This window comes from Odontomachus brunneus, unplaced genomic scaffold (assembly GCF_010583005.1).
Source record: "Odontomachus brunneus isolate Ranch 3 - 2012 unplaced genomic scaffold, Obru_v1 Obru_scaffold_075, whole genome shotgun sequence".
Classification (NCBI taxonomy): Eukaryota; Metazoa; Arthropoda; class Insecta; order Hymenoptera; family Formicidae; genus Odontomachus; species Odontomachus brunneus.
The window spans coordinates 23,526-38,468 of NW_022639525.1; the positions used below are offsets into that span (position 1 = coordinate 23,526).

The 14,943-nt window shown below is 39.4% G+C and overlaps 1 long non-coding RNA gene across 1 annotated transcript in view; it reads left to right on the plus strand.

The window, feature by feature from the left end:
- The first annotated feature begins 2,876 nt into the window (after positions 1 to 2,876).
- The window catches only part of LOC116847252, a 52,341-nt gene continuing 40,274 nt past the window's right edge, over positions 2,877 to 14,943 (plus strand). The window contains exon 1 of the long non-coding RNA XR_004378722.1: positions 2,877 to 3,046. This is a non-coding gene — a long non-coding RNA (uncharacterized LOC116847252). The remainder of the gene's footprint in view (positions 3,047 to 14,943) is intronic.

A 14,943-nucleotide genomic window follows, 5' to 3' on the forward strand; every position in this document is an offset into this window, starting at 1 on the left:
AATATCATTTTCTAATAACTGTGTTAAAAAGAATTAAAGAAATTTCATTTTCAAGAGATATAAAAAACATTAAGTTATTAAGTTATTAATTTTAACATAACACATATGAAAATATCATATAAAATAAAAATAATAACATATCGGTAATATGTTAATTTTACATTGAAATAATAATCAAAAGTGTGTAACATAAAAATTTCAAAATTTATACGCAAGATTTTTAATTATGTATACTTTGAGAAAAGTATTTGAAAATTTATTTTTAGGATATAAAATTTATATTTCTGAAATAATTTCTTAAATAATATTATATTATATATTTCTTAAATTTCTTTTATATTTATATTCTTTTATATTTCGTATATTTCCTAAATTTTCTTAAATAATCTGCCATTATTTATATAATTTAGTCATACAATATGCAATGCAAACCTGTAATTATTTTAAATCTATAAAAAATATTACTAGGAAATTGTAATTTCCTGAAATTTGAAATTTATTGAAGAAAACAATTAGAAGAAATGAATAAAAAAATCAAAATTATTCCAATAATTTTCATACCTCTGTGTATATAAAATCACTATATTAAATTTATTTTCAGGTGTTATTGTTTTACTAGCTACGGATTATCTGAGGAACTGAAGATGATTTTACATATTAGACCCGACTACGAGTACTACCTGTGGTTCTCGGTAGAAGACTCGCGAACAACGAATACGAATAAATATTAATGTACGCCATTAACAAATTCAAGTGATTTCTCTCAGTCGTGTTCGAAATATGATTCTCACAACTCCGAAATAAAATATATATATTATACAGGCACGACAGCACGTATGAATAATTCGCCAGTGCCATGAAATCAACATGGCGAGGAAACGCACGAATTTCAGAAGGTATAAGGTGCGACATACCAGCCGGTTTCTGCAGTTGAGGGAAGCATCGCGAGCGACGTTCCTCCGCAGCTGCTTCACGGCTCGCGGCGTCGTTGTATTGCGCATTTTTCGCTTTAATTCCTCAGGCCTCCTCGTGACAATTCGTCGGCACACACTCGCGACAAATCACCGATCGAATTACTCGCGCACCTGACCGTTACGGGAACGCGCGCGTTAGACGGCCATGTTAGACGATCGCGGGCACGTACGGACACACCGAAGTTACGGCGGGAGAAAGGAGGGTTAAGTCCGCGCGACGCGAACACGTAATTCGGACTGTCCCGTGGCCGGTACGGGCGCGTGGCGCACGTCGTTTGTTATTATATCACGTACTTGAGGAAGGTCGCAGTGTCGACGCGAAGACCGCACACACAGCTCGCTTACTTTCGTACAACGGCCGACCGCCCTTCACTCCGCGACTACACTGTCCCGCTCACTCTCTCTCTCTTTCTCTCTCGTTCATGCGCTCGTGCGTTCTCACTCACTCGCGCGGCCGGCGCGTCACTCACTTCACGCCGAACGTCCTCTGTACACGCACGTACGCGCACAGACACGACGGGCGCGCTGTGTGTACACACTTCTCGCCACAGCACACACGCCGGTACCAACGCGTAACTGGCACGACACGCGTTCCTTTTCGTACGTACGCAGTGGACGCCGATCACGTTTCGTCTATTCTTCCCTCGCGATCGTCTATCCCTGTCGCGTTTGCACACAATCTCACCTCCTTATCGTCGTCTCGTACCCTCGACGTGCTCGCTCCTCCGTATCTTCCTCCGAGTATGCCAGCGGTCCGGACGCAGTCTCGCTTTTCCGCACAAAACGAGCGAATTCACCGCCTCGATATGACCGCCCGCGTAGCACTGAAGCCGGTTCGCGATCGCCCGCTCGTGCAATATCTCAAGCACCGAATCAACGCCAGGGACTCGTTGGCGCCCGTCGCCTACGTTGGCGCCGCCACGATCGGCATCGCGAACGCGCGGATGAATTAACGGATCATGCGATGCATTTATAAACTATCGTGACGGGATGAAGGTTGACCTATGGTAACTCAAAACGGTAGTTCCGAAAAAACACGACGGCGCCACTTACTCGTATACTCATCGCGTGCTATCTGTACTCTCTAGATTTCTTTTTTCTTAATAGACGTATTGTTTGTTCTCTAGTTGCAATGTATATTGTCGCACCTTGGCATCTTGAATCGAGCAAATACGCGTCGAAAGTTTGGGAACGAAGGAAGAAAAGAGGAACGGAACAAGTGGAAAGTACGAGAAACGTCAACGGAGTAGATGATCTCGTGCAGTGCTCGCGCGCCTTTCTTCCACTTTCGTAAAAATAACGTCGTAAGAAAACGCGCGCGGCACGGGATTCACTTCCTCACGTCGTTGACAGACGTATTTGACATCGAGGCGTGATGGTGTGTCATAATCGTGGACAGACAAGTGGAAGATATTTCACGAAACGGCCGCTACCGAAAAGACATTGCGCGTTGCAGTCGTTTGAAGTCGGTGTCGGACTCGCGAGCTGGAAACAGTAATTAGAAGGCTCTCTCGCCGAAGGTACGTAAAACAGTCTTGCGGAGTGTGGATTCCGACAGGAATAAATACTCTCCGGTAAACAGCCCAAAGGTCGAGGATCATCGCGGCTCGTTTCGAGTCACGATTGTGTCTTCGTTCTCAATCGTATTCGTCGCGAATACGATCAAATATTAGTCGCGAATTCGCCCAAATGCGAGTACTGCGAGTGAAGCGAGCGTGACGTGCGTGACGTTAGCCATTACCGAATTTCACTCGAGAAGTTCAGTTACATGCAAAGTCGGGGACGAAATGGTGGGTGGTAAAGTGTCGGGCGATTTTCGACAATAGCGGCTCGCGCGACATTTCCACGGATATATCCGAAGTAGCATCGCGTTGCGAGTGACGATTGTTGTGTTTCAGAGTAGTCAGCGCGGTTGTCATCGTTAGATGCCGCGGTGATCGAACTTGGCGGCGAGGATCGTCGAGGATCGTCACAGTGAGGAGGACCACGGCATCGGAAAGCTACTTCGCAGTTCATCCCTGTGGCTGATTTTGATCGACGATGCGGACGACACGACTGACGGAGACGGTATGGTGAGTCTTTCAAGCTACCTTTTCAGTAATCACAATCTCGTGCTCGCTTCTGGCGATCTGTAGTTCGCAATTAAATTCGGAATGGAACTCCACTTGTTTTGTAGGTTATATAATGTGAGTAAAAAGAGAAAAAGACATTCGAGATTACGTCTATAAGCACACACTTGTACGGCATAAATGTCTAAAAGGCATAGTAAAGACGTCTAGAAGGTATCTTTGGGATGTCTCCAAGATGTACTTTAGATATTTATGCCGTCTGAGTATATACGTATTTACATGTGAATTACAGATCGTCTAAATTAAACTCAAAGCGATTGAGCCTATCAGAGGCATTTATCGCATCTGTGAAGTCTGTGGTCGTGTTTTTGAGTATATTCCCGAGTCGTCTCGTCAAGACGCGTAAAGTGGAATGTCGAGCGTGAAGTTAGCCGGCGTCCGCGCGCGTCTCCTTTCGAGAATCGCAATCTGACCTCGATAGTCAGAAGTTGGTCGCAAAGCTGGCCACTACATTCCGATTGACAATCGAATCATAACTAAAAAATATCTGATATATGAATATCAGATCGATTCAATGCGCTTATCGACTAATACGCGCATTAGAAAATTCTAATCATTTATTTTTTTATTCTGCGAGCAATTATCGCGAGACATTTCTAAATCTCTATATCCATTTGTATAGAAATAATTGGCACATTTATGTCGATATATCAGCTTTAATCTTTTGTGTTACGAATTTTTATATCAAACCGATTTTCTTGAAGTTTTATATCTGGTCAATTTTCGTGCAGCTAATTATGGATTAGAGGGCAGAATTTAAAAAATTTGCATTGTTTCATACTGGTTGCGTCTCATTCTAGATTTTAGAAAATTAAAAAATTCTTATCACAGATTAGGATCACAGTAACTCAAAAAACTTCCACAACATTATATATTATACATATAAATATAACAAATATAAAAAATATTTTACCTATTTATGCTAGTTTTGAAAGCTTGTTTAAATACAAAGGGACACAGTAATATGAATAGGCACAGTAATATGGACAGTTACCCTATGTCTGCTGTGAGTGCTTAGCACGAATGCCGTACGGATTGTTTGTTAGCCTTTTAACTGGAAAGAACGACGACGACCAGGAAGTCGTTCCGCATTCGATTTCTCATCGCGCTCTCGACTCCGCGGGTTATTTCGCGGCGAAACCACATTCCGTTTGCTTCGCGACGCGCCGACCTTCGCGGAGAAACAGACACGCGGAAAATGTGCCTCGGTCGGTGCCGCTATTAAGTAAGGTATTCTCGATATTGGCGAGTAATAATGCATCGTTGCTACAACGAGTTAACCCGCGTTCCACGATCAGGATTGCACGATGCGCATTCCGCTCGCAGCGTCGACCGCGTACATTCAAAGTGCGCCGAGTGAGAATAATAACGCGATGATTTATTGCTACGCGCGCTCCGAGACAGCGAGTCCTCTCCGAGTAAGAAAATTGAACGTGATGGACGCGGCGGAGTTGTACAGAGCGTGTGTGGCACGATAAATGTGCGATTGTTTGCGTGGATGACTGGAGAAACGTGCGATTATTTCGTAATTCGTGGATCGCCGCCGTTTGAAATCCCGTTCGGAATTCCGCTCGCGACTCGTCTACCCCGACAACTGCGGCGAAAATACAAAACTCAAGTCTAACTTCTCCTATCCTTTTTTTTAACGAATTTTCTTTTTATTGTAATTTTTACTTCGCCGTGTTTTCTCTCCGCGCTTCCGCCCGGTCAATAACACGGACGTTAAGATCCCGAGCGAAATTAATTGTTGGGAAATACGCGCGATATTCGCCAATTGCCAATTACCATAAAGGGTTTTACGATCGCCGGCGTGGTGAGTACTAGAGATTATCGATATATTGACCAACGCTTGACTGGCAGACAGTAAACCGGTAATTCTACGAGACGCACAGTGCTATCGCGATAAACGCGACGCGATGATTAAACGCGTACTTTCGCCGCGCATCGCAGGGAACAATGAAGCTTGACGAAGAAGCGCCTTGACCTAAACCGCCCTCCCTTCGAGGAGATCGAGAAAATGTCGATCGAGGAATTCATTAGCGCCTGAGTTGAAATTTAGAATCTATTTTGTCGTGCATAATGTTTTTTTATTTGATATAATTTAGACACTGGGAAAAAATATTTAAAAATTTGTATGCAGGATATAAAGCTTATTTCTGTGAGATAATTTTTTAAAATAATATTTAAATTAAATAAATTTTATTTCTGCAAAATAAATTTTATTTTCGTAAAATATAAATTCTTGTCTTACAAATAAAGTTTCAAGTATTTTTATCTCAGTGTACTTTATCTTACACATAAAGTACTGTTTTATGTTCGTCTATTAATTTTTATACTTAAACATGGAGAAAACAGCAATAAGTATATGGAGAAAATCTAATAAAAATCTAATAAAAATAACTACAAATTTTGTAATCTTGCATCATATAGAATTATGAACGAAATTGCTGCATATATGTTTATGCAGGTTTGACTTTTTGTTACAAAATTATTGTAATTACTTGAGTGTTTTTTATATCATATACTAAATAGAGATTGTGAAATTTACTATCTCTGTGCTAAATTACTGTAGTTGTATATTATTTCTATATTTTCATAATATATTTTTACAGTAAATTGTTACAGTAACTATATATTACAATTTTAGTATGGTCCAGTTTTACAAAAAACATTGAAAAAAGAAATGTAATTTTAACGTAATTTTTACTGCAACATTTTCTCCATGTAAACATACTTCGAAATTCGAAAATTTAGAATTAATATAGGACTAATATTTCGACTTGATCGACCACAGGCTTCACTGTAAAGATGTGATATTTTTTTAGAGTATTTATGACAAAAGTAAGGATCGTCAAAGTACAAATTTAAGAATTTTTTAAATTTGATGAGAGTCTACAGATTGTTTCCATAAATACTTGATTATTCATTAACGCAAATTTCATACAACGTGCGAGTGACCAAAAGGTTATTAGTCCCTTATGTTAGAGGAAAAATATTTCTCCCAAGGACAAGCACGCGAGAGGGTTCCAATCAGTTCAAAATTATCCGCGCCGTGTGAATCGCGTTACACGCGCACGCAAAAAACATCGCGAGATTAAAACGGGTTTTATCGCTGGACATTAAATTTCCCCAGTGTCATAGCGGATTAATGGAATAGTTATCCAAGTTAATTGCGCGGGACAGAAAAAGAGTTTCTAGAGAAAGCGCGAGGACTTTGATATACGACGGGTGATAAATTACCGCGCATTTTTCTCTCCCCTCGCACAAGTGTTACCTCTCTCGTCGTGCGGATGATCCTCGAGAGATATCGCGGAACATTTCCGGGCACTTTGCGAACGAGGTGTGAATCCTTCAGCTCGAACCTATAAATTTATCCTCTCCTCAATCTTTCGATAAGTATCGCGATTATACCCAGCAAATATGAAGGCACGCTCAATTAAAACCGCTCGTCGCCGCGCACGTTAAATTGCAATCGTCGGGGTTGCAATTTCCGATAATTTGACTCGCCGGCGATCCTCTTGGCGTCCCGAAGATCCGGCAAGGATCGCGGCTTTTAGAGGACGACGCCTTTTTCGGAGGCAATCCGACATACGCCGAGCGATTTACTCGTTATTCTCGACTCTCGAAGGTCGCGTACTCGTTCCGCAGTCGCGCGCGGTCGCAACAATTGCAAAACGTATACGATATTTATCGTAATGAGAAAAAAGCGGAGTCTCTCCCGGAGAGTCGTGGAGGCGCCCGTTTATCCCGCTTCTCATGGGTATCCGTTTTCCAGCCGCGCAATGTCGTCTCTCCTTATAGAACGCGCGTTTTTCCCCGTGCTCGTATGGCTACGTACATGCACGCCGACAGATCTAACGAAGCCGATCGATCTGTTGCGCAATCGATCGCTGCTAACAGGTGTCACCGGCGGCGGATTCCTCTCGCGTCGCGGAAAAAGAGAAAAAGAGCGCGCGACCTTTAGTGTTGTTTGCCTCTGTGTCACTCACTTTTTCGCGAATTTGCGAAAAACTACTCGCGAAAGTGTTTGTAAAGTGCTGCGAGAACGCGCGACAAAGTGCGATACAATCCCGACTATCTTATCGCGCAGAACGGAATTTCAATTGCAACATATTGCTTGTTGTGTCAGAATTAGAATGTATGAAAGTATAAAATTATGCGCTTCTGTGTTCTCGCGACCTATCGATATTCTCGTCAGCGTGACAGCACAAATACTTTTTTCCTCTCTCTATTTCTCTCTCTCTTTCTCACTCTTTATCTGAGGAACATTTATATCTACAAACATATATGACATGAATACAGACCTCAAGAGACTCGATTTTTCTCCCTACATTGAACATATATGGAAAGATGGTTTACACATTACAATAATACAAAATGCTTCATGTGTATCTTTGTACGAATTGGCTGTAGTTATACAAGAACGATTCAAACCATATGAACTTTCTTTTTCGAAAAAAATAAAGATGATAATTTGACATATAAATTCAAAAGTATAGGTAGCATTAAATTGAAGTTCTTTGCAATTGTTCAATAAGTAAATTTTCTTCTCTCTAAGGGTATTCATTGACAAATTTAATTTTTCAAAGAAATATGGATAAAAAGGATACAATTAATAAAAAATTGCATAACTAGTAGAAAATATATTAGTGATTTTTTTACTTAATTTTAGGCGCCCATAAAGCTAGGATCCTCTTTATTTACGTAGAAAGATGTAAACTATTCATTGGTATTCAACAAAAACTCGAATTTTATGGGTCGCATTATTTTTGCTCAATTATGATCACTTGTACAACGATATACAGGCTGCAAAAGTTAAAAGTGTTACAAGCTGTTATTTCTAAAACTAACAAGTAAACCTACCTAAAAGGTACACTCCGATTTCTTTCTAATTTGGCACAAATGTAGAAGTACAAGAAATATTTAAGTCATATTTTTCATTTTGGTCCACTTTGAATTTCACGGACAGCTTATAGCTTTTTAATGTTCCCACTCCTATCAAACAAGTATAACAAAAGTGCATAAGAAATAAAATTAAATACAAGATATAGTTAATTAATTTTGACAAAATCGACATAGCTAAGACCATTCTAAATTTCTTTAGCTGAGAACCGAAATATTTTAAATCTATACTAAATTAGTCAAAAATGGCTCGAATCTCGACTAAACCAAGATCTGGCAATTTTAATTAAAATATTAATAAAATCGGCATAGTTGAGACACGAATCATTCTAAATTTCCTTAGCCAAGATTCCAACTAAAATATTTTAAATTTGTACTAAATTAGTTAAAAATGGTTCGAATCTCGGCCAAACCGAAACCTTTATATTCATAATCAGTAAACCAAAAACACCTATATCTTGTATTCAATTTTATTTCTTATGCATTTTTGTTATACTTAATGATAGAAGTGAGAACATTAAAAAGCTATAAACTGCCCGTGAAACTCAAAGTGGGTCAAGATAAAAAATATTACCTAAATATTTTTTGTATATTTGTGTCAAATTAGAAAGAAATCAGAGTGTGCCTTTTGGGTAGATTTACTTGTAAGTAAAATATAGAATATTGTTTCCTATCAACTATCTAGATCAAACCTGCGCAAGCAGATTCTAAGCAGTCTGTTATAAATTTTTGATATCAGAAAGGCAACAAATCTCTTACAGAATTTGTTCTGTCTGACGTTACCAGACTGTCGCTAAAAATTAGAATTTTATAACAAAGTCATAGCTATCTATGTCTGCATTAAGTTCGTATTTTGCCCATAGAGTTTGCTGACATGATATGTCAGCAGATTAACGGCAAAAATCGAGCAGAGCCTAGTAGTATCTACTCGTCAAGTCATGTCAGCAGACTTTGGCGATGAGATACAAGTTTAATACAGACATGAACATGGTTATGTTTTTGTTGTAGAATTCTAATTAAATTTGCTGCTAATTTGCTAATATACTGCTAACATTTTGTGACGTTAAACATTTGCGTATGGTATTGAAGGTAACATTATTCGATGAAATAAGTTTTTTCTCCCGAATTGAGTCGCGTTAAGCTCAATTCAAGGATTTTTCATTGTTTAACTGTCAACGCGGCCCAAGCAATGCTCAGTAAACAAAGAACTTTAGATCAACATTATAAAACATTGATTTTACACGTATCTTTTGAACATTATCGTTTAATATTTTAAAAACAATTTAAAGATATTATCGAATAATACGATCCCTTTGCATATTGCAAAAATGTCTAAGAAATATTCAAATGTCAAAGTTACTCATAGTGATGTTGATACAATGTTTCAAACTACGTTTCAAACTGCATGTAGGGAACGTTACATGTTACTAAATATCGTTGCAATAACGTTCTATTAATGATATTTTGGGACTTTAAGAGTCGTTCTATATCAGTTGCAAGTCTCAAGATCGCAAGAAAATTGACAAATCACAGTCAATTCTTCTTTGGTCGTTAGAAGAACGATCGACTGTGATTGGTAAATTTTCTCACGATCTTGCGATTTGCAACTAATATAGAGCCGGCCTGACTTGACGCACCCCGCGTAAATTGCATTCCCGCGCGACTTGTGGTGGTCCGGGCGCTGCAAAAGGCAGCGTGCTGCCATCTCGCGTGCGCAACAAAAAGCGCTCCGTTCGGCAGCTGCGTGTTACTCGTTTACCAACGGTATCTTGTGCAAGCGCGCGTAGATAAACATTTGCGTATACGTACCTTTTTGTCGCGATACGCGCAGCAAAACAATCCGTTGCCCATTGCGGACGCAGACGAGCGAACCTGGTCAGCACGTCAAGCCGCGACGACGACGATTCCCTCGCGTTCCATCGTGCTGGAGACACCGGCCGGCTCGTCGGCCTCCTCTTGCCTCCTCGCGGCGAATCTCGTCCTCGTCATCCTGGCCGTGCGCACGCAAACCTGTCCCGTGAAAGTTGCCGTTCGTCAGCGGCGGCTCGTTCCTTCGCGAGGAGCGCGAACACGCCGAGAACTTCGTCGCCGAGGTATCCTGTTTTCCCCGCCTGAATTCCGTCCCTTCTTTCCCCTCGCGTTATCCCGAAAATTACGAAGCTCGCACTTTGCGCGCCAAGTGGGTCGGAAGAGCGAGAGGCGCAATTTCGTTACCTTAAACGGCGCGCGTTCCTCCGATCAAGACTTCAATCATTAGCGGCTAATTGAACGCGCTTGCGACATTTTAATTAACGTCCGCTTTAATTTGCCTTGCTTGCCGCTCGCGCTATTTGCGTCCCACTTTGTCTCGATGCTCTGCCGAGCGCGTATATTTTATTACGTTTCTGCGGTAAATTGTTGATCAATCGACGCAATTAACGCGCGATCAACTCGCGTGGATTTTTAACGACTTTTCATTTTACGCACTTTAACGTCGATGCAATTACTTTCCAGACGTTAAAGCGTATTTTGGCCGGGGATCTTCTTTAAAATAATAAATGCCTCGCGATGTGTCCTCAAGAACGGTGAATTTTTAACACTATGGCTATGATTGATGATCCGTAACTCTCCGCTAACGCCGAGCCTTTCTTATAGTAAAAATAGAACATGACGCCGGTGACGAGGCTTTTTTTTTAATCGCACAGAACAGAACGTCTTTTTGTTTTGACGCTGTGTTGTTATTCTTATTGTTATTTTTTACTGACTTTAGTTTTATCAAACTATATTCGATCGAGCACGTGTTTCGCTGTTGCGTAGGTTCTACTTCTCTCTGTGAGCAATTTTCTACTTACCGTGGAGGGGCTCTTCGCGAAGAGCAGAATCACGGAATGTTTAGGTTCACTTATATAATTAGTATTCACATGCGGTTATTGCTGGCTAATTAGTATCGCGTATCAGACTCTCATCGAGACTTAATCAAGTCGGCCGAATATAATTACAATACGGCGCGCGTAAAAATGGTTAATCCGATTATCTCCTTGCGATCGTCGGGCTTCTAATCGAGGTTTCAGCCTGCAATTACGCTCGACACTTACGCACAACATCGTTATATTCGTAGGAAAGGTCGGACGTTATCAATCGAAGGGATCAAGGCACGCAATGTCGATTCGCGGCTCCGATCCCGCCGGCTTTTTAGCGCGTCGCGACGTGCTCTCGCGGAGGCATACGATAACGGTACGTGTGTACACATGAATACACGTGTCGCGTCGTACGCGACGCGGGGACTTTCCAAAACTGCCGGCCAAATTGCAGGAAAGTCTTCGAGACGCGTAGCGTGACGCGCGCGTTACGCGTGCGCGCGAGCGAGCGCACGGTACCAATATTCATGCGAGTCACCGCTTTATTTTACACCGTTACATCACTATCGTCGCGCGTCGTCGTGCTGCACAACGCGCCTTACTTTTATCGGCGCGCATCGCCAATGCGCCTCGTGAGAAGCATTGCGATCCGCGACGCAGTGTAGGCTGCGAGCTTCAAAGTCGAAACGAAACTTCACAGTCGTGCCAGTGTCCCCTTTTGTCATCCCTCTCCCTCCACAGCGTGTGTGCGATCGGTTGCATCTATTGCTTGTGCGTGCACATACGTAAAAATATAGGGTGTCCCAACTCGCCTTCACAGTCTCTCGTGAAATTGAGAACAAAGCGGGTTTTCGCTGAGCAAAAGTCACCAACTTGCTCTATAAGTGTAATCAATATATTTTTCACTAGATACATGCTGTACTTCTACATTGAAACATATTTAAGAAATAGTAAGTAATTATTTGGAAAATTATTAGAATAATTTTGATTTTTTTAATTAATTTTCTCTAATTGTTCTTTTTAATAAATGTTTAATATTGTAGTTCGTGAAATCGAGCTGGGACACTTTGTATACACTTGCGTTCAAGTGAGGGTTACTCGTTTCAGATATCTCACAGATTTACATATCCGCAAATCTTACAAGTTCATCAAATTTATTCAACATACGTTTAGTTCTAGTAAGTTTGGCATTTTAATAAAGAGTATCAAATTGAAAGAAAAATTCGGTTTACTCACCACATATAGAGCTGAACCGACATTTTCTTCCATAAGGTTTCATGATATTCTTACAAAGAGAATACATTCTTCTCTTGAGTACATGATAATGAGATTTCCTAAAATTTATGTCGAGTATATTTCAGAATTACATTATCAAGAAAATATTTTTCGTTGAAAAGATAACCATTAACTGAAAAAAAGAAAAATAAACGATGCAATCGCTTGTCAGTAGAATTGCTTGTCAGCAGAATGATATTTCCCTGTATGCATGTTGTGTACATGTGTGTTGTGTGTGTATGTGTGCGCGCGCGTGCGTATGGAATATCATGAATACATAAAAACGAGGGAACAATTCGCGTATTATTATGATAAAAAATACAGCTAGACACACCATGAGACTTTGTTAATGAAAATTAGTCGCTGTTGCCAAGTTCATAAGTCATATTAACTTTATGACAGGAGTACCGGCATAAATTGATGCACATAAAACAGCAAATAATTCCGTTTGTTCAAGAGAGGCTCGCAAAAGCACTCTGCGTGAATTTATTAAAGTCATATATGTCTTACAAAACAAACCTGTTATTTAATGAAGTTCGCGATAATAAAAAGTTGTTTGCCTTCTTCATGTGTATTCCTTAAGAAACGCGAAGATTATGATAATTGGGAGCCCGCATCACCTCGATAATATCGTTTTATGTCGCTTTCGACGCTATTAAGACATAAAGTTATTTCGAGCTATCGGCAAGGGCTAATTGAAATTGTGCAATGCGATACTCTCACGCGTATCAGTTTGCACCTTTAACGCAATAACCTAACGCAATAACCGCGCGGCAAGTAATTTATAATTCGACTCGCGAGGTTTATAGGCCAATCTTCTTCTGTCTCGCTCTCAAGCTGACATTAACGCGCTGTAACGTGAAACACGCACTCTAACATCGGCATGAGATCGATAAAGGACACATTCTATCGATTCGAAAGATAAATGCCGTCGATCGCATATGTGAGGTACACACGACGCTATGCATATCTTATCATTTTTTAGATCGAGAGCATTTTCGGCCTTATACATAACACTTGAGACTGAAAGTCGTACAAGTAACTCTAATTATAATGGTAGGGTTATGGTGGTTTTAATTATACTAATTTTAACTTTATTCGTATACACAGAGAGAACGATTTATTGAATCAAATAAATCTTTCTTTGAAATAGTCCAAACAAATTATTTGGTTGATATTTCTTTAATATTTCTAATATTAAAGATAATATTAATAAAGATAATATTAAAGTAATATTTCTTTGGAACTAAGCTGCAAATAAATATTTTTGTTGCTTCAAACAAAATTTTGTTTGATCAATTAAAAAATTTGTTTGGACTATTCCAAAGAAGCGTTTATTTGATTCAACCAAATCGTTCAACCAAATCGTTATTTGATTCAACCAAATTGTACGCATAAGGCTAAAAATAGACTATCTCTCGGTCTAGAGAATGGTAGATAATCTATGAGGGAGAGAGACGGGGGACACTGTGTGTATGGGTTGCAAAATGATTTAAACACAATAAAGTTAAGAGCATACTAGACTGCCAAAATTGAAAATATTTCCGTATGAATCAGCAAAATATTTCATCGATAATCAATGAGCGTTCACTGATTTTCAACGAACATTCCCACTTTCGTCTTGTATCTCAGAGACAAAAGATAGTTTCAAGAGCTAAAATATAGTTATGGCAGCTGAGAGGAATGCCTTACCACAGCTAAATTCATTGGATATTGAAACTTTGACGTTATAAAAATATTCGATGCTAAATAAAAAGATTTTATCGTTGTCATTTCACTTTTCTCTTATTCGCGCTTTATATCCGTCAAAAACAAAACTGACGCTTCGTATTGTAAATTTAAACTGAACCTTCTCAATACATTTCAATATAGATTCATGATTAACGTCCACTTCAACGCAAACACAAAATTGAGAGTCATTATCGACAGATAATGAAGCAATAGTGATTTAATTAGAACACTAAGTAATAATAAATTGTAATAATACTAATGATAATCGATAGTAGTCTCTCAAATTTGACAGTTCAATGAGATCCCAACTTGATTGTCTCTAAATCATGTTGCAAAAAAGAAAATCTCTTATCTTACTAATTACAATAAAACTCTTCGATACAATCAATACAAAATAAACAAGGGCAAATAAAAGTTAACGCCAGTAACCGGGCGAAATTAATAATATATTCATACAATAGAACAAATGAAAATCGTATACGTTTCGGTCCTAGTTTTGGACTCTTCAGTATATAATACCATACAAAAATTATAATTAAAAATCCGTGAAAACGCAGAAGCCACTAGATAGTAAACGACTGTTACCAGGCAGTCGAAAATAAATAGAACGGCGTCAACAGATTTAACGGTTGTACACACACGCAATCAATCATTGCGTTATTGTGTACATCCGTTAGATTTGTTGACGCCGTTCTATTTATTTTCGACTGCCTGGTAACAGTCGTTTACTAGTGGCTTCTGCGTTTTCACGGATTTTTAATTATAATTTTTGTATGGTATTATATACTGAAGAGGGTCCAAAACTAGGACCGAAACGTATACGATTTTCATTTGTTCTATCGTATGAATATATTATTAATTTCGCCCGGTCACTGGCGTTGATTTTTATTTGCCCTTGTTTATTTTGTATTGATTGTATCGAAGAGTTTTATTGTAATTAGTAAGATAAGAGATTTTCTTTTTTGCAACATGATTTAGAGACAATCAAGTTGGGATCTCATTGAACTGTCAAATTTGAGAGACTACTATCGATTATCATTAGTATTATTACAATTTATTATTACTTAGTGTTCTAATTAAATCACTATTGCTTCA